Source organism: Peromyscus californicus, unplaced genomic scaffold, assembly GCF_007827085.1.
Source record: "Peromyscus californicus insignis strain IS unplaced genomic scaffold, ASM782708v3 Scaffold_41__1_contigs__length_357258, whole genome shotgun sequence".
In the NCBI taxonomy this organism is placed as follows: domain Eukaryota; kingdom Metazoa; phylum Chordata; class Mammalia; order Rodentia; family Cricetidae; genus Peromyscus; species Peromyscus californicus.
Window position 1 is genome coordinate 317,125 of NW_026294553.1, and position 20,215 is coordinate 337,339.

A 20,215-nucleotide genomic window follows, 5' to 3' on the forward strand; every position below is an offset into this window, starting at 1 on the left:
TACACAGAGAAACCCTGTCTCAAAAAACCAAAGAACAAAAAACTAAATAAATAAATAAATAAGTACATAAATACATACATAAAGAAAAGAAAAAGAAAAGTAACAAATTGAGAAAGACACCCAACATACATCTCTGGCCTCCACACACATACAGGTACACATTCAACACTCTGCCGCACACATATACATGAATATGAACGAACACACACACACACACATATAAATGTGCATATGACATGCTGACAACTGCAATGAGGTAATGGTATCATCCATCCTGTGTCAGGAGATGCAAAAAGGCAGCTCTCCTTTGCATAAAACATTGTCACTGCTCAGTTATGGAGCTGCCATAGCATTGTGTGAAGCTAATAGTTGGAGACATAGGAACCTGGCCACAGCCTTACTGTTTTGATGACTTCGTGATTAACATGAGTAATCTAATATATTTTCTAGGTGTGTTATGAGAAACAATTATAGATGTATTTATACACATTCTGCAAAAAGCATAGAACAACCCAGCAACAGCATCATCACTGTTACACAGGATTATTTTGACCGGAATCAACACAACCCAAGGTTCTTTATGGGATTTTAAATCTCTATGCAGGAAATAATCACCTTCTGGTCTGGCAAGATTATTAAGCAGGTCATGGCACCTGCTGCCAAGCCTCATGACCTGAGTTCAATCCCTGGGACCCACATGGCGGAAAACCCAATTCCCACAGACTGCCTCAGATGCAAAGTAGTATAAACTACGGAATAGGAATCCAGAGTTCAGAGTTGAGTTCAGATACTTTCATTGATTAGAATTCAGACTGATTGTTTGTTCCAACATTGACCTTATTTTTTGTTTTGTTTTGGGTTTGGGTTTTTTATAGGTGGTGTTTTGTTTTGTTTCATTTTACCTAGAAAAGTCAGGAATTAATTTGGAACACAGTAATCAGATGTTGGGCCCTGGCCCCCGTTTTTGGGGAGCTGTTGCCTTGCTCGCTGACCTTGATCAGATGTCCTCCCTATGCTAATTCCCTTCCGGTTTCATTCCTCCTAAGCAGCTTACCAAATGTTGCTTGTTTGCGTATCCTGCATATTGGTGGAATGCTAGAATGTAAAACTCCTGTAGCCTACTTTTACCCTCCCAGGTTCTTCTACTGTACTGTAAGTCTGTATTTAAGGCCTCCTTCCTCCTTCAATAGGGGGCATTCTACTGAGAGGAATGACCCACTGTCTTGTCTCTCTTTTTAATCCTCAGCCCCTCACTCGGACATACGGGTAGTAATGAGGGCGTCGCTACAAACAGAAAGCTTCTGAAATCCGATATTTGTCTTCTTTTGAGTCTATAAAAACTTTTACTGATATGAGTTTATGATACTCCTGTTTGCTGAATAACAATGTCAGGTAATTTGATATTTAGCCAATAAATCAAAACTTATTAATGTACTTGTGTCTATTGAATTACTCTTGTCAGAGAACAGGATGAGTTAAATCAATCTCCCTTTAATGAGATCTTTCTTGAGGAAAATATTAAGGATGGATATTTCAGAGTGAGGCTTCAAACAAGGTGAATCTTATGGTGATGCAGTCTAAAACCAACAGTGCCCTGATGGATTAAAAAAGAACAATGGTCTTGATAGAAAATTAGATGACCTGGATAAACCTTCAAATGCAAAACATACAAATACTAAAAAATAGCCTTAAGTCTCCACAGATACCTGCTTACTGACAAAACAATTAAAAGAATATTTAGGCTAAGCAATGAATGATGGTCAAATCTCTGAGAACTTCAATTGACTTGCTTTCAAGAGAATTGGGTGAGATTGAGTTAACTCTCAGAATCATGGGGAAATTCAAGGGCTTAAAAGCCCAACCGAAGATCCCCTTAAGACTAGGACAGGGAAATTTACTCCAGCATAAGGCAAACTAAGAATTAAACCCTCATGGACAATCCAACCCCAAGAGAGAAGCCGGAGAACTACAGGTAAATTTGCTAGTATCAACCTTGTTAGTGAGTACAAAGATAAATCCTCAGAGAATTCATAACCACAAAGAGGTACATATGAGTAAGTCTAATTCACGCTAACTGAATTGTGCCACAAAACCTCAAACCAAGAATTTAATTCATATCGATTCCAGACTCACAGAAGAAAACTCAAATCTTTTAGAGGAATGTCCTTTCTCTCAGCCCTCAAACATTCCATTGAATTTTTTCTGAGAAATGATCATGTTATAGATACAAAAACTCTTACCTAATTTAGGAAACAAGACTGAAAAAGACAACAGAAAATTTCGGCTACTGGATCATTATACATTAGAATTATTAGATATGAAACATAAAATGTAGTTAAATATAGCTTAATGAAAACAAAATGTTTAAACATACCAGTAAAGACCAGGTAAATAGGGAAAAGTATATACTTTGTGGAAAATTAAGATGATTTAAATAACCTCAACATTTTAAAGATAGTAGAACACATAGTGAGTACTCATGATATTTTGTTGAATGAATAAATGATTATAAAAAATGTTATTACCCTAAGCACAAAAAAGCTTGAAATGATAAGAGAATGTTGTGTTTTGCTAAATGGGTCCATTACCAATGAAAACTCGAGGATCAGATATTGGGTCAAAACCTTATGGATCAAGAAGCACAGGAGGAGTGACCAGCTGACCTTCCCTTTCTTACTGGAGACCCAGCCAGCACACCTTCTATCCACATGTCCCAGGTCAAAGAGAGCTCTTGAATTCCAAGTCCCTCCCTCCTCCTTCCGGTCCAACTTCCCTATCTGTATTCCTGGCTTCTCTATGGCTAATTCCAGTCAGTTAGCCACTGGTTCCACCCCCTCATTCAACGTTAACATTATTAACATAGTCTAAGAGTGTCACAGTGTGATCGAATATCCTGCAACAAGAGAAGATATATAGATATCTCTGGCTCCAGAGAACAAGCATAGACAAAAGGGCAAATAGATTGCTATCTTAGCCTTGTCCATAACAAGTCTAGAGTATGCAACACATCCAGTGAAGACTTCCTAAGTTTAATAAATATCAGAGGGTAGCTGAAATTATGAAATAGTGAAGAGAGAATTTCTAAAGAGAAGGAAAGCAAGAAACACATGGCACGCTATGAAAAATAATACTGAATAATAAATGTATTGACTTACAAGGCACAAAAGGATATATATTGAAACCGACCAAAATCATACACTTAGAAGGAGATCATATTGACCTCAAATCTTCGTCTAGAAGCACTAATCATTAATGAACAAGGCAATCTTTAAAAGACAATATGTTGCAAGTTTGCTTAAATAGAAAGTCAAATATTTTTAGTTATACATGAATCCAAAGAATATCCTTCTTTTTCCCCATAAATATATGTATATATTTCCCATTTATTGAAATTGGATCTTTTTCTCACATAATATATCCTGATTAAGGTTTCTCCTCCCTCTAATTCTGTAGTGATATTTTATTTGTGCTGAAAAGTGGTGATTTTTTTTTTGTATGCTAACAAATAAAGTTTGCCTGGAGATCACAGGAAATAGCAAGCCGTTTTAAGTAAACACAAAAATCAGGCAGTGGTAGCACAGGCCCTTAACCTGATCACTTGGCAGGCAGGGTCTCTGTGTGTTCAAGGTCACGCTAGGGAACAGAGCCAAGCGTGGTGGCACAGGTCTTTAATCCCAGGACCAACCATAGAGACCCTGGAGGTCTGTACAGATAGGCAGTAACAAAGAAGTGAGCTAGCTGGGCTGAGTCAATGAGAGGGCAGAACAGCAAGGCAATAAAAGCTTGGGTAGACAGGAAGTCATGGCATTTTGGAAGCTACAGATCTGGTGAGGTAAGGTGGTTGGTGACTCTCACTATTTGCCTGATCCCTAAGGCTTTCACCCCTGTATTTGGCTCCATGTTCTTTATTTAATAAGACCACTTAGAAATTCGTCTACATAATCCTCCCAGTTTCTTCCCACCTCTCTCTCATCCAATCCACCCCCTTCTTGTCTCTCATTAGAAAACAAACACGTCTAAGGGATAATAAGATAAACTAAAACAACTAACACATCAGAATGGGACCAACAAACAAAGGGGAAAGCGTCCCCAAAGAACAAACAGACACACAGAAACCTACTTGAGCAGAAGCTTATTTGACACATAGACTTGGAGGATAGGAGACTTGACCTCCCAATCCGGTGCTGCTGTAGGGCTGCCTTGCTGCTCTGTAACATTCTGGGATACATCATGAGGACAGAAGGGCCAGGTGAGGGGGCAAGAGCAGGAGGGAGGAGCGAGGGAAGTTTCCCTATCTGCAGTTCCATATGTCAGCGCCATCACAGTAGCAATCACTTTGAACTCAAGCTTCCTAAGGGACCTTCAGTTTCAGACAGGTACCTCTGTTTTCTTTTCTGAAGTAGTTAAATGCCGAAGGATCCACTGGGAAAGGCCAACTTACAACTACAATCCATTTTTAAGAATCCATACAGTACTGGAGACAGACGTTAAAGTGATTAGGATTCATTTTAGGAACATTGCCTCTTCAGTGTTTCAGCCCATCTGTGTGTGTTGTCTTTTTTTTCTTTTTTTCCTTCCTTTATTTTATTGAAACCATTTTTTTCATATAATATATCCTGATTAAGATTTCCCCTCCCTCTACTTCTCCCATTTTTCTCCCAATCTTCCTCCCATCCTGATCCACTCACTTTCTGTCTCTCATTAAAAAGTAATTCCTTCTTAAAGTACGTCAAGAGGATTCATTTAACAAATTAAAGGGATTTATAAATAAGAGCAAATTTCTGGTAAGCTTTAGCTCTACTGAAACAAAAGTTTAAAAATAAGATACTTGTGGAAATAATGATGATAAAATACAGCATAAATGTTAGAAAAAGTGGCAATCTAAAATTAATATCTACTCAAAATAAAGCCATAAAATTGAAACCAACTATAACTACATACTTTCTAAGAATTGGTTTTTGTTTATTTATTTATTTGTTTGTTTGTTTGTTTTGAGAAAGAACTTGAATTTGGATGGGTAGGGAAGGGCAGAGGATTTGGAAGGACTTGTGGGTTGGGGAAATCATGATCAAAATATAAATTTAAATATTGTCTTAAAGAATAAAATGTATAACAAGAAAACAAAATGCCAATGTAGGGCATGGAGATCAGTGGCAAAATTGTTCCATGGTGTGGCAGCTTGTTTCTCTACTGCTGTGACAAAGCACAGACCAAAACAATTCTGGGAAAGGGTTTATTTGGCTTACAGGTGACAGTCCACTGTGGAGGGAAGTCAAGGCAGGAATTTGAGGACAGAAATCTGGAGGCCGAATCTGAAGCAGAGATCATGAATGAATGTTGCTTACTGGCTTCTGCTCTGCCTTACTATGCTACCTTTCTTATATAACCTATGGCCGCCTACCTAGGCAAGGGACCACTCACAGTGGGCTAGACCTTTCCTCTATCAATCAGCAGTCAAGATGTCCCACACACATGCCCAAAGGCTATCTAATAAAGGCAGTTCTTAAACAAATGTTCCTTCTTTCCAACTTGACAAACAAAACCAAAAATCAGACAGTATATCTTGCATATACAAGCATCTGGTCTTGAATTCCAGTACTAGGACACAAATATGAAAAGAAATGGTCATCTTTTTTAAAAAATTGTATCAGTTGCTTGTTAAGACACAGAGCAACAGGGACACACATCCATTTCTAATAGAGATGCAAAATAAGAATGCCACTTTAGAAATGGTGTGACAACCCCTTACCATGCCAAACATTGACATACCATTCTCCGAAGTATTGACCCCCCAACACACACACCTACAAGGATGGAGGTATGCCAAAGGAAGAAAAAAAGGTCTCTATCAAATTGCAGCAATATACACAATAAAATGAACACAGACATATTGAATGATAACACAAATTATAGAATAAACATGTATGCATCCACACTGATATAAATAAATGTGAATGCTGTGACTTGGATGTAAGTTGCTTCCGACAGGCTCATATGTTTAAGAACTTGGTTCCCATATAGTACTGCTGTTTTGGGAGGCTGGGGAATATTTGGAAGACAGGGTCTCCCAGATGGTGGATATGGATCACTAGGGGTGGGTTGTGAAGGACAGAGCCTACGCAGATTCTGGTCCCCTTTCTGCTTTCTGATATGATAAGACCAGAACACGTCTGTCACATCTTCTCCCACCATACCGTTCTACCTAGTCTTCTCTGTCATGGCCTGAGTGCTGACTCTGAAACCAGGAGCCCCAGAGTGAAATTCCATCAGATGCTTTCTAAGGCAGGGACGGTCTTTGAGGGTTTCTCCTAACATCAAGAGGGGTTTTCTCAGCTGCTTGATGCTCTTGTTTGTAAAGAGGAACTATCCATTGTTTTCACTTGCTACCAGCACTCTTGTGGCTACTCTTCTCTTGATTGCTTGCCAGCAAGATCTACATTTTAATAGGGTCCTTGCATTTGAGTCTTCTCATTCTTGCTTCAGAATAAAGGTAGTCCCCTTAGGAGGCATTGTAGAACTCTCTGTTCTAGGAGCCTAATGCCCAGCATTGGCAGGCATTGTCTATTACTGCTCTATGGATGGAGGCAGAAGTCTATTATTCTCCCACCTGTACCTTTTAGTGGCAGGACAAAGTCATCCCTAGACTCCCTGGCTCCTCTTTACCTCTCAGTATGAAGTCTTTTCCTTATAAACCAGCTTAGGTAAGGTTTAGGAGGACCATCGTTCTTGGCCAGTTCATGGAGTAAGTTGCCCAGTTGCAATGGGCCAAGCATCCCAACCATCAGCTCCCTTGGACCTCACATTCATTCTCTTCCTGCTCTCTGCAGTTCCCAGAGCCCCCTAACCTCATAGGCCCTCAAGTCCCACCACCAGCCCTAAGCTTGTGGTTTTTACACAGAAACTCTTCCCCAAACTTCCCATCACCCTTACATGGATCCTAGGAAACGATCTAATGATCAACTTACACTTAAAATGTGAACTTTTTATGGATAACGATCTTGATCTTTGTATAAATATTTTCTGTATAAACAAAAACGAAAAGAATTTATACTAACTTATGGTGCCTTCTATCACCGGTAACAATTATTCTAAATAATGGTATTTGGGTTTACAAGTCAGGTTTAGCAGTTTTTCTCCTTTAAGAGATGATCAGCCACAATGAAAGTCACAATTATGGTACCCCTCCTCTTCATTAAATGACCTCAGCAACTATCATTCTATAACAATTAGATATCAGTAATTTAATACTGAGTATGTACATGAATCCCTGAAGAATGATGTTCAAATGTAAACTCCTGGGTAAGTCTGCAGTAGAGAATTCTAACATGCTCCCAGAGGAAACTTTACTTAGAATAACACTGCATAAAAATTAGTCTAAAGGAGACTTGACCCTTGACTGAAAATTGGAGTCTTTTATTCCATACGCATTTTTAACTGTCTCCTACACCACGGAAGCTAAGTTATTTACCTTTGGGATGGACTTTTAAAATATTACTAAATTCAGAAATGATCACTGACCTGTATGTCCCCTCTTGAAAACCCCTGACCCCCACAAAGCATAACACTGACAAAAATGAAGAAATACAAGGCAACAAAAAGCTTAGCAAGTAAAGGAGTTTGCTATGCTAGCCCAACAACCATAGTGTAAGCGCCAAGTCCCAGGGTGGAAGGAAAGAACTGACTCTGGAAAGTTGTCCTTGAACCTCTACATGAGGTCCTTCACATGTGTGCACACACACACAGATACACACACACATACAAACACACACACACACAGCATGCTTCAGAGATCCAGCAGCAGTATACAAGACTCCATCCACCAGGGTGACCAGTACAGCTGCCAGAATGGCCTTAGGTGTGCTGACCCAAGCTTCCAGGTCAAGGTGGCCAGCCAAGAGGGGCCTCCCAGGATGACCCTGTGTCAGAGACCAAACATGGACCATGGAAAAGTAATAGCTATGCCGGAGAACAAGCCCCTGCCCTAAACCAGATGACCCCAAAGATGAAGAACAGGTCAGGCAGGTCAGGTAGCATAGTAAAGAACAATGGGCCCTGACCAGTGACCATACCACCTAGCACAACACCCTCACGACTTTCACGTCCCCCTTCACCTGCACGAATGGCACATCGTGCACCCCTTCCCTCCTTCCTGCCCCCTCCCCCTCCCCCTCCCATGCTATATAAGCCTTGCTCAGGAGAATAATACTTGCAGCTTGATCAGAACACACTGTCTTGTTGTCTTCTTTCATGTCTCCCCCGTCCCTTTCATTTCCCTTTCATTCTCTCCTGCAGGTGGGTCACACCTGTTGACACCCCACTGGCCGGGGCAACCCCAGACATGCTAGAGAGGTGGGGTGGTGGTGTCCCACAACCAAGAGCACACAGGGAGGTGTGAAAACAAGGGAGGAGACCACCCAACTCAATGGGACCCTAGGCCCAGCACGGGCTTCCCACCTGGCAGAAGGCCGCTCCTGGATGGACACAAGGGTAAAGGACAGGCAGCTGTGTTCACTGGTCAGGGCTCTAGGGTCGGCGGCCAGAGCCCCGTGGCCCATGGTCCCATGGTCTAATATTGAGATGGGAGAGGAGAAGGGCTTCCTTCCAAAACCTTGGCCTTGGTAGTGATGTGCGTTCAGGTGGATGCTGCCCTACATCATCCGAAGCAGGGACCACTAGGGTCCGGGGACATCCACAACCTCGCCTCAACAGGCAGGCCGACCAGGTCCCTGAGGAGGAGACAAGGACACATCAAAAGAAGAAACATTGCGCCCACCTGCCCTCTTGTCACCAAACCCCGGGCCCCGGCCCCCACCTTAACCGTTTCCTAGGCAGCACCAGGCAACCATTCTGACCTACCTCCAGCTCTGTCACAATCCCTCTCCTCTGCACAGTCCTCTGTCTCCCACTCCTAACCTCCCACTCCCCACCCTACCCTATACCAACTACCAGGCCCCACACAGGAAACTTCTCTTTCAATTTTCTAACTTCCCCGAGTCCCTGTCAGGCACAGAACTCTCTGTATCCTCTATGGACACCCAACTACCTGTGGCAGGGCCTAGGCACACACAAGACTCAGCTCTCTCAAGAGATTCAACTGGCCCGAGGACAGCAACATAGAATTAAGGGACAAGAAGTAATTCTCACTCTTAACACCATCACCAGGATGCCTGCAGCACACACCCACCCTGTCTGTCCTTATGGATATCCCACAACATTGCAGGTGTCCTACACAAAATTCCCTCCAGGGGCCCAGACCCATGCAACAGAAAAAAGTGTCCACAGACAGAGTGGGTCTGCCGACCAGCCTGCATGAAAAAAACACCAACAATCACGAAAACACCCAACACCCCACATGCAGATTCTGATGTGCTCTCCCACCCTCTCTCATCCTGTCCCGACCCCCTCTCTCTCCCTGTCGCCCCCCCTCATTTATCTATCCTCCTCTACCTCCACCTCTACCTCTATCTCTGTCTTTCTCTATCCTTCGCTCCTATGTACAGTCCCATCCCTGGTATCCACGGTAGCTAGGCCATGTTCCCTTGGGAAATGCTTTCCACTCCCCAACAGGAAGCCTTCCTTCCATGAGCACTGAAAGTCTCCAGAGGCCCTCCTCCACACTGCTGACATCTTCCATGATGGAGCCTCGAAGAAAATCACTCTCCCTGCCACCTGGAGACAAGCCTGTCTATGCTCTTCCAAATCTCCTTCTCTACAAAGCCTCATGGAGACATTTGCTTAGGATAAAAAGGGAGCTTCATGGTGCCTTGGTGAGGGTGGAGGCCCTGACTTCCTAGACCTGTCTGGCAGGCCACTCCAATGGAGGGTCCCACCACCTTTCCAATGGTTCCTACACAATGCTCTCATCCACCATGCCCCGGCAAGGCCTGAGCCCCCAACCACACACACGATGCACCACTCCAAACCTTGTGCTCACCTGAGCTGGAGCTGAAGGATAGAGCCCTAGAAGGCTTCCCCTGCATGCAAACCTGTCCTTCCTCTACATCCCAGAGCTGACCACCATAACTGTTACATACTGTGCCTCTCAGCCATTGCGTATGGCTTCTCACAGGACTAGGCCACAATAATCCCAGGTATACAAACACCCAACACACACACACACACACACACACACACACACACACACACACACACACACACACTCACAAATACTCCTCCATGCATAGCAGTTCTAGGACTCTAGATAGAGCTTTCTGTTAATTTCAGAGCCTTCTCTAAGTATTCTTCCTGCTGAGATGAGGCCTGCACAGGGGAGTGAGTGCAGGACAAGGGGATTTTTGACCTTTGACCCTGGGAGGTCTCCCTGGGTTTAAGGCAGAGTGAGCTAGGCAGGAGAACAGAGGAAGGAGTATGTGGTCTGCATGTGTGTCCTGCATAACACAGAGGAGGCTTGTCGGGGGAGGCAGGGACCATGAAACCTGGCCACCACGGTACCTACGATCTGCCATGCCTGTTTATGAGCACCCCTGTGTCCAAATCCTGTTCGAGCTGCTTCTACTGGGATTCACTTTGAGCCACCACACTGCCTTGCTGGGTACACACAACCACCTTGCATAGGATGATGATGGGTGGGGGGCTTTCAGAGCCCTTGTACGGTTCTGGGGATGTGGTTCTGGAGAAGGAACCTTTTCTGACAGGTCCCAGTCGCTGAATTCCACCTATAGCACAGCTCAAGGGGAAAGCCTGTAAAAGGAACAAAAGGAAAGCCAGAGAGAAGGCCTGGCAGCCAGAGAGGAGAGGGGATGGCAGGGAGAGAGTTAAATGGATGACAGACATTTGGCCAAGGTGGCTAGCAACCAGGCCTGAGACCCTGAGGACCTCCCAGAGATGCAGGACACAGTTTGTGTGGTCTCCGGAAGTGAGCTGTGGATACCGCTAGGGAGGCTCAGACAAAAGCTAGGGGGTCCCAGGGTGGACTTGTGCACCACAGTAAGGGCAGGCGGTCCGGCACACGGGTAGGAAATTTCCCCAAAACGACCATGATGTAGCCCAGGCTGCACAATCCCCTGCGGAGAGGTCCTCTGCTGCGGCCAGACATGGAGGCCACAGGACCCGGGAGGCTGTGCTTCCGTGACCCACAAGCCAAGCCTCGTGGTGCCCGCCCGGAGCTAGTCTCCTGGACCCTGCTCCCTCCTCCAGCTCTCCTGGCTCATGGAGCGGGCAAGAGAACCGCTTTGGTCCTGGGGGACCCAGGCAGGAGCCCTTCCCTAGCCTGCCGCCTCCATTTCCAGGGAAGCACAGGGCCTTGCTGGCGGAATCGGCAAACTGAATCCGCGTGATGGCAGCAGGGCACCGAGAATGCCAACGGCCAAGGGTGCAGGGTGCTCTCCCTCCGCCCTTCGCAAAGAAAAAAAATTGAAAAAAAAAAAGAGTTTTCCTGCCAAGTTCCAAGATGGAGGCCAAGTAAGTATGAAGGGACTGAACTGACATGAGACTCTAGGGCTGCTGCTAGTAACCCCAGGGTGTTCAGCGGGTGGGGTGCGGTGTGCAGATGGAGGATACCGACCTTAACACTTCCTCCATGCCCTGCACTGCCCTGAGACACTTGGCTTTTGGCACATGCCAGCCCATGATAGCCCCGCCTGAGGGTATCATGTAGTACCTGGAGAGGGAGCTGGTGGTGGAGGGTGTCACGGAGGGAGCCAAGTGGGGAGTGTGTGCATGTGGGCACAGAAGCACTTGAGAGCCCGCACCAGACCCTAAGGGAATCCTACACAAACCACATGCCAATCTGGACTAAAGGGGAGGAGTCTTAGAAACATACTCATGGATTTGGGGAGCAGGGGCTGAGCATCACTCCCTAGCTGCCAAACCAGGGTATTCTCACAGCTGCATCCCTGCCCTCGCCCCGCCCTCACCCCAAACACACAGACACACACACACACACACACACAGCAGCTTTCAGAGATCCAGCAGCTGTCTACATGACTCCACCCACCAGGGTGACCAGTACAGCTGCCAGGATGGCCTTGGGTCTGCTGACCCAAGCTTCAAGGTCAAGGGACCAGCCAAGAGGGGCCTCCCATGCTGACCCCGGTCCTGCTAGGGCAGTGGGTTGGTGGTGTCCCAGAACCGAGCGCACACACGGAGGTGTGAAAACAAGGGAGGAGACCACCCGACTCAATGGGACCCTAGGCCCAGCACGGGCTTCCCACCTGACAGAAGGCCGCTCCTGGATGGACACAAGGGTAAAGGACAGGCAGCTGTGTTCACTGGTCAGGGCTCCAGGGTCGGCGGCCTGAGCCCCGTGGCCCATGGTCCCATGGTCTAATATTGAGATGGGAGAGGAGAAGGGCTTCCTTCCAAAACCTTGGCCTTGGTAGTGATGTGCGTTCAGGTGGATGCTGCCCTACATCATCCGAAGCAGGGACCACTAGGGTCCGGGGACATCCACAACCTCGCCTCAACAGGCAGGCCGACCAGGTCCCTGAGGAGGAGACAAGGACACATCAAAAGAAGGAACATTGCGCCCACCTGCCCTCTTGTCACCAAACCCTGGGTCCCGGCCCCCACCATAACCGTCTCCTAGGCAGTACCAGGCAACCATTCTGACCTACCTCCAGCTCTGTCACAATCCCTCTCCTCTGCACAGTCCTCTGCCTCCCAAACCTAACCTCCTACCTCCCCACCCTACCCTACACCAACTACCAGGCCCCACACAGGAAACTTCTCTTTTTCCGTTCTCTAACTTCCCCGAGACCCTGTCAGGCACAGAACTCTCTGTATCCTCTATGGACACCCACCTACCTGTGGCAGGGCCTAGGCACACACAGGACTCAGCTCTCTCAAGAGATTCAACTGGCCCGAGGACAGCAACATAGAATTAAGGGACAAGAAGTAATTCTCACTCTTAACACCATCACCAGGATGCCTGCAGCACACACCCACCCTGTCTGTCCTTATGGATATCCCACAACATTGCAGGTGTCCTACACAAAATTCCCTCCAGGGGCCCAGACCCATGCAACAGAAAAAAGTGTCCACAGACAGAGTGGGTCTGCCGACCAGCCTGCATGAAAAAAACACCAACAATCACGAAAACACCCAACACCCCACATGCAGATTCTGATGTGCTCTCCCACCCTCTCTCATCCTGTCCCGACCCCCTCTCTCTCCCTGTCGCCCCCCCTCATTTATCTATCCTCCTCTACCTCCACCTCTACCTCTATCTCTGTCTTTCTCTATCCTTCGCTCCTATGTACAGTCCCATCCCTGGTATCCACGGTAGCTAGGCCATGTTCCCTTGGGAAATGCTTTCCACTCCCCAACAGGAAGCCTTCCTTCCATGAGCACTGAAAGTCTCCAGAGGCCCTCCTCCACACTGCTGACATCTTCCATGATGGAGCCTCGAAGAAAATCACTCTCCCTGCCACCTGGAGACAAGCCTGTCTATGCTCTTCCAAATCTGCTTCTCTACAAAGCCTCATGGAGACATTTGCTTAGGATAAAAAGGGAGCTTCATGGTGCCTTGGTGAGGGTGGAGGCCCTGACTTCCTAGACCTGCCTGGCAGGCCACTCCAATGGAGGGTCCCACCACCTTTCCAATGGTTCCTACACAATGCTCTCATCCACCATGCCCCGGCAAGGCCTGAGCCCCAAACCACACACACGATGCACCACTCCAAACCTTGTGCTCACCTGAGCTGGAGCTGAAGGATAGAGCCCTAGAAGGCTTCCCCTGCATGCAAACCTGTCCTTCCTCTACATCCCAGAGCTGACCACCATAACTGTTACATACTGTGCCTCTCAGCCATTGCGTATGGCTTCTCACAGGACTAGGCCACAATAATCCCAGGTATACAAACACCCAACACACACACACACACACACACACACACACACACACACACACACACACACTCACAAACACTCCTCCATGCATAGCAGTTCTAGGACTCTAGATAGAGCTTTCTGTTAATTTCAGAGCCTTCTCTAAGTATTCTTCCTGCTGAGATGAGGCCTGCACAGGGGAGTGAGTGCAGGACAAGGGGATTTTTGACCTTTGACCCTGGGAGGTCTCCCTGGGTTTAAGGCAGAGTGAGCTAGGCAGAACAGAGGAAGGAGTATGCGGTCTCTATGTGTGTCCTGCATAACACAGAGGAGGCTTGTCGGGGGAGGCAGGGACCATGAAACCTGGCCACCACGGTACCTACGATCTGCCATGCCTGTTTATGAGCACCCCTGTGTCCAAATCCTGTTCTAGCTGCTTCTACTGGGATTCACTTTGAGCCACCACACTGCCTTGCTGGGTACACACAACCACCTTGCATAGATTGATGATGGGTGGGGAGCTTTAAGACCCCTTGTAGGGATCTGGGGATGTGGCTCTGCAGCAGGAACCTTTTCTGACAGGTCCCAGTCTCTGAATTCCACCTATAGCACAGCTCAAGGGGAAAGCCTGTAAAAGGAACAAAAGGAAAGCCAGAGAGAAGGCCTGGCAGCCAGAGAGGAGAGGGGATGGCAGGGAGAGAGTTAAATGGATGACAGACATTTGGCCAAGGTGGCTAGCAACCAGGCCTGAGACCCTGAGTACCTCCCAGAGATGCAGGACAGAGTTTGTGTGGTCTCCAGAAGTGAGCTGTGGATACCGCTAGGGAGGCTCAGACAAAAGCTAGGGGGTCCCAGGGTGGACTTGTGCACCACAGTAAGGGCAGGCGGCCCGGCACATGGACGGGTAGGAAATCTCCCCAAAACGACCATGATGCAGCCCAGGCTGCACAATCCCCTGCGGAGAGGTCCTCTGCTGCGGCCAGACATGGAGGCCACAGGACCCGGGAGGCTGTGCTTCCGTGACCCACAAGCCAAGCCTCGTGGTGCCCGCCCGGAGCTAGTCTCCTGGACCCTGCTTCCTCCTCCAGCTCTCCTGGCTCTTGGAGTGGGAAAGAGAACCTCTTTGGTCCTGGGGGACCCAGGCGGGAGCCCTTCCCTAGCCAGCTGACTCCATTTCCAGGGAAGCACAGGGACTTGCTGGCGGAATCGGCAAACTGAATCCGCGTGATGGCAGCAGTGCACCGAGAATGCCAACGGCCAAGGGTGCAGGGTGCTCTCCCTCCGCCCTTCGGAAAGCAAAAAAATTAAAAAAAAAAAAAAGAGTTTTCCTGCCAAGTTCCAAGATGGAGGCCAAGTAAGTATGAAGGGACTGGACTGACCTGAGACTCTAGGGCTGCTGCTAGTAACCCCAGGGTGTTCAGCGGGTGGGGTGCGGTGTGCAGATGGAGGATACCGACCTTAACAGGTTCCTGCATGCCCTGCACTGCCCTGTGACACTTGGCTTTGGGCACGTGCCATCCCATGATAGCCCTGCCTGAGGGTATCATGTAGTACCTGGAGAGGGGGCAGGTGGTGGAGGGTGTCACGGAGGGGGCCAAGTGGGGAGTGTGTGCATGTGGGCACAGAAGCACTTGAGAGCCCGCACCAGACCCTAAGGGAATCCTACACAAACCACATGCCAATCTGGACTAAAGGGGAGGAGTCTTAGAAACATACTCATGGATTTGGGGAGCAGGGGCTGAGCATCACCCCCTAGCTGCCAAACCAGGGTATTCTCACAGCTGCATCCCTGCCCACACCCCGCCCTCACCCCAAACACACACACACACACACACACACACACACACACACACACACACACAGAGCAGCTTTCAGAGATCCAGCAGCTGTCTACATGACTCCACACAACAAGGTGACCAGTACAGCTGCCAGGATGGCCTTGGGTCTGCTGACCCAAGCTTCAAGGTCAAGGGACCAGCCAAGAGGGGCCTCCCATGCTGACCCCGTTCCTGCTAGGGCAGTGGGTTGGTGGTGTCCCAGAACCGAGAGCACACGGGGAGGTGTGACAACAAGGGAGGAGACCACCCGACTCAATGGGACCCTAGGCCCAGTACGGGCTTCCCACCTGGCAGATGGCCGCTCCTGGATGGACACAAGGGTAAAGGACAGGCAGCTGTGTTCACTGGTCAGGGCTCCAGGGTCGGCGGCCTGAGCCCGGTGGCCCAGGGTCCCATGGTCTAATATTGAGATGGGAGAGGAGAAGGGCTTCCTTCCAAAACCTTGGCCTTGGTAGTGATGTGCATTCAGGTGGATGCTGCCCTACATCATCCGAAGCAGGGACCACTAGGGTCCGGGGACATCCACAACCTCGCCTCAACAGGCAGGCCGACCAGGTCCCTGAGGAGGAGACAAGGACACATCAAAAGAAGAAACATTGCGCCCACCTGCCCTCTTGTCACCAAACCCTGGGCCCCGGCCCCCACCTTAACCGTCTCCTAGGCAGCAGCAGGCAACCATTCTGACCTACCTCCAGCTCTGTCACAATCCCTCTCCTCTGCACAGTCCTCTGCCTCCCACCCCTAACCTCCCACCTCCCCACCCTGCCCTACCCCAAGTACCAGGTACCACTCAGGAAACTTCTCTTTTCCTTTCTCTAACATCCCCAAGACCCTGTCAGGCAAGGAACTCTCTGTATCCTCTATGGACACCCACCTACCTGTGGCAGGGCCTAGGCACACACAAGACTCAGCTCTGTCAGGATTTTCAAGTGGACCTAGGACAGACAACATATAATTAAGAGACAGGAAGTTATTCTCACTCTTAACACCAACACCAGGATGCCTCCAGCAAACACCCTCCCCTGTCTTTCCTCTGTGACTTCCCACAACTTTCCGGGTATACTCACACATAATTCCCTCCAGATTCCCAGACCCATGGAACAGAAAAAAGTGTCCATAGACAGATAGGGACTGCCCCCTAGCCTGGCGGACAGAGATTAGAGAGGATGTCAGGGAGTGAGCCAAATGGATGACAGACATGTGGCCACACTACCATATGTCCCTAAGCTTTTGTGTACCACTCTAGATACCTGGTAGTATGTGTATGGTTTCCAGAAGTGAAATGTGGGTGCTGCTGGGAAGGCTCCACCATATTTAGTGGGTCATTATGTGGCCGTTTACTCATTGTGAAGTACGGCATGAGAAATTCCCCACATCAACCCCGATGCAGCCTAGAATGGCATGATTCTCCATGGGACAGTGACAGCAATTCTTCTGAGAGAATATTTAATTTAAATACATGAGATCTTATACAGCATTCATGCATATTATATATTTTTTTTATTTTTAATGTGTATACAATATATATATATATCATATGATTATGTTAATTATTCTATCCTGACCCTTATAATTTCAAATGACATTGAAAGCCCACTCTTTATCTTTCCTATAAGGATATAAACACGGAGTAATTTCCTTGACTTAAAAATATACTTAAAATTGTTGTCGACATATAAAAAGTTGTAACAGTCATAGAAGAAGAATTGTAAGATCACAGAGGTGTCTCAGGTAAAAACATTTCCTTGTGTGCGCCTGAAAACCTGTGTCTAGATCCTCTGCAAATTATAGTGCCCCTGTTGTTCTACCTTTGTTTAGGTAGATAGAAATTAAAGAAGCGAGCAGAATAACGCCAAAATTTTGAGGTCCACCATTTTGGAGTGTGCGCTGAAAATGTAAAAATAAGAGAGACCCTGTTTCAGACCAGGTTAACAATGAAAACCAACTGGATATAATTGTTCTAACCACTGTGTATACGTGCCTCATGCAACACATACACACTTTGTATACACACGCACACACACTATCACACACACACATAGAAAATTAAAAGATAAAGTAAACTTCAAAAATAATTCTGCTGTGCTGAATGTGTTATAAGAGGCCTCTTATCTTAGCCTTGGGTGATGAAAGCAGGAGGATGTTGGAGACAAGACACTTAGTTTGAAAAATAATAGAGGAAGAGAACCTAAAGCTTCTCAGGTATCAAGTCACCTTGGAGTATACACAAACTTGAGAAAGAGCGATGGCTATGTACAGGAAGTTCCTAGTTCCATGCCTGGTTCACTGATAAACCTTGATAAACCTTGTAGGGATGCAGAAACTAAGCAGAGAGGTAACTTGTTTTGTGTTGTTTTGTGTATTAGGACATTCCTTTATCATTCTAGACTCTAGAGGAGGAAGCTTAAGTATTCCTACATTTGAGTAAAAACACAGCAAAAAAAAAAAAAAAAAAGCCCGTGGCTATATGTGAACATAATATTCATCGTGGTAAATAAGTAGGGACTATGATATCAATCTCTTCAGAAACTTTAAGTTTTAAATAATGCTGCATTGGAGGCTTATGCTTCAGTATGATTAACCACCAATACAAGGATACAGAGGAACACCCACAAATACCAACAATGCCCTCATTTGTACATAATTTGCATTTTGATCTGTTTTTTTAAGTAGGACTTGCTCTTCTTAGGCATATTATGTATTATTATAAACTTTGGGATAGGAAAGAATCTAGTCATAAAAATTTTAAAATTTAAGTTTCATTATTCCTTTAATATTCCAGGGAGCAAGTGGTTGTAGGGCAGAGTGCTTTTCCTCACATGAGCAAGGTCCTGGTAAATCAGTGCTGTAAAATATTCATAACCATGATTTCATATCTTCTCCAGTTCACAAAACTCTAGAGTCTAGACCAGTGAAAATGTGACTGGCCGGTGGTCCCTGTCTTTAATCCCAGCACTTGGGAGAATTAGGTAGAAGGATTTCTTAGATGGAGGACAGCCTGGTCTACAGAGCGAGTTCCAGGGCAGCCAGGGCTACACAAAGAAACCCTGTCTTTCTGGAAAGAATAAAATGCCCCTGAAATTTTGTGAGATCTTTCCAATGCACACTCAGAAAGGCAGCTGTTTTTGGTGATGTTTTCCCCTCTGAAACATCCCCGAAAGTAAACGTTCTTGCACTAAGTTTGGGGAACCCGCACAGCCTTGCACAGGGCGGCTACACTTTAGCGATTACTTAGCTCAAACCACCACAGCACCCGCGCCTAAATGGCGGTGCACAGGCAGAGAGTAGGGGGCCCTGCTTAGTGCTGAGTCCCTGAGCCCTCTCTGGCCTCCCGCAGCCTCCTCTGGACCAGGGAAGTGATTCCGGGTCCCCCACGAGGCCCTTCCACCAGGCTTTCCGGATGCTGCCCAGTGCACAAACTCAAGTGTCCCTAAACTCATGAACAAGGCCATCCCACGTGGTGTCTCCTCCACCTGCCAGAGGGTCCGTCCCAGTGAGCGCCAAGTCCCAAGGCTCCAGGCTCAGGGTCCCACACTCAGGGACTGGAGAGGCCCTGGCTCCAGAGAGATCGCTCAAGCTACCAGGAAGGTGGGGATAATGCAAGAATCTTACGTGGTCCAGGCAGGGACGTCCTGTGGTCGGATCTCAGGCCTCTGGGGAGCTGCAACCGCCAGCAGCGTGCACTTGGCGCCTTCTTCCCACTCTCCCAACTCTTGGTTGAGGGGGAAGTAGGAAAGGAAGAAGGAAATTCCTGTCCCTCTGAGTGCTGGCCCCGCCCAGCGGATAACTGATCTATCCTAGATCCGCCCCAGAGTCTCAAAGGGGCGGGAGCTGTGGACCTGGGAAAGCAGCGAGGGTTTCTTTGCTACTTCCTGAGAAAATCTTTGGCTCCATTAAGTGAGACAAAGGGTGACTGAGGGAACCATATAACGGGAAATTAGCATTTACGGGAGAAACAAGCTTAAATAGGTTTTAATAAAGATTAAAGTGTTGTGCCACCACACCCCTTCGGGTGTTTTGCCTGCATATATGTGTGTGTACCACAAGCATTCCTTGTGCCCACAGAGGACAGAAGAGGAACTGAGAGGGCACTGGATCCCTTGGAACCGAAGTTATAGACACAGATGGCGGTGAGCTGCCTCAGAAGTGCTGGGAACTGTGCCTGGGTCCTTTGGAAGAGCAGTGGTTGCTTGCTCTTCAGGAGGGGCATGTCCTCAAGTTCTGGCAGGCAACCAGACCAATGGCAACAGTTTATATTGTCTGAGGAAATCTCTTGGACTATCAAACCACAAAACTCAAAGGAGGTTTCACACACCTGGCACCAGATTTTTTTCTCCTAATGTCTGTGCTTCCAGGGGAGGGCATTATTCCCCAGGATGGGATATTTCCAATTAAACTACATGTACATATTTTGTATATGCATTTTTAAGAAAGCCTATGAGAACTAGATCTGCCTATGGATTTTTTCAAACACCCAAAGCATTCTTTATCCATCCCCTCTCCTGCTAGCTTTCCCACCCCATACATCACCCTCCCCCCACCCCCACCCCCACCCCCCTCATTGCCCTCCCCACTTATGTTTCCCCCCA

The 20,215-nt window shown here is 47.3% G+C and overlaps 1 long non-coding RNA gene across 1 annotated transcript; it reads right to left on the reverse strand.

Moving 5' to 3' along the window:
- Window positions 1-879: 879 nt before the first annotated feature.
- On the reverse strand, window positions 880-19,393 carry LOC128123704 (uncharacterized). Its single transcript, XR_008222787.1, has 5 exons — window positions 19,239-19,393; window positions 16,505-16,561; window positions 15,914-16,185; window positions 12,174-12,445; window positions 880-8,726 (listed from the first exon to the last, which is right to left on the reverse strand). It is a non-coding gene; the product is annotated as an uncharacterized LOC128123704 (long non-coding RNA).
- Window positions 19,394-20,215: the final 822 nt, after the last annotated feature.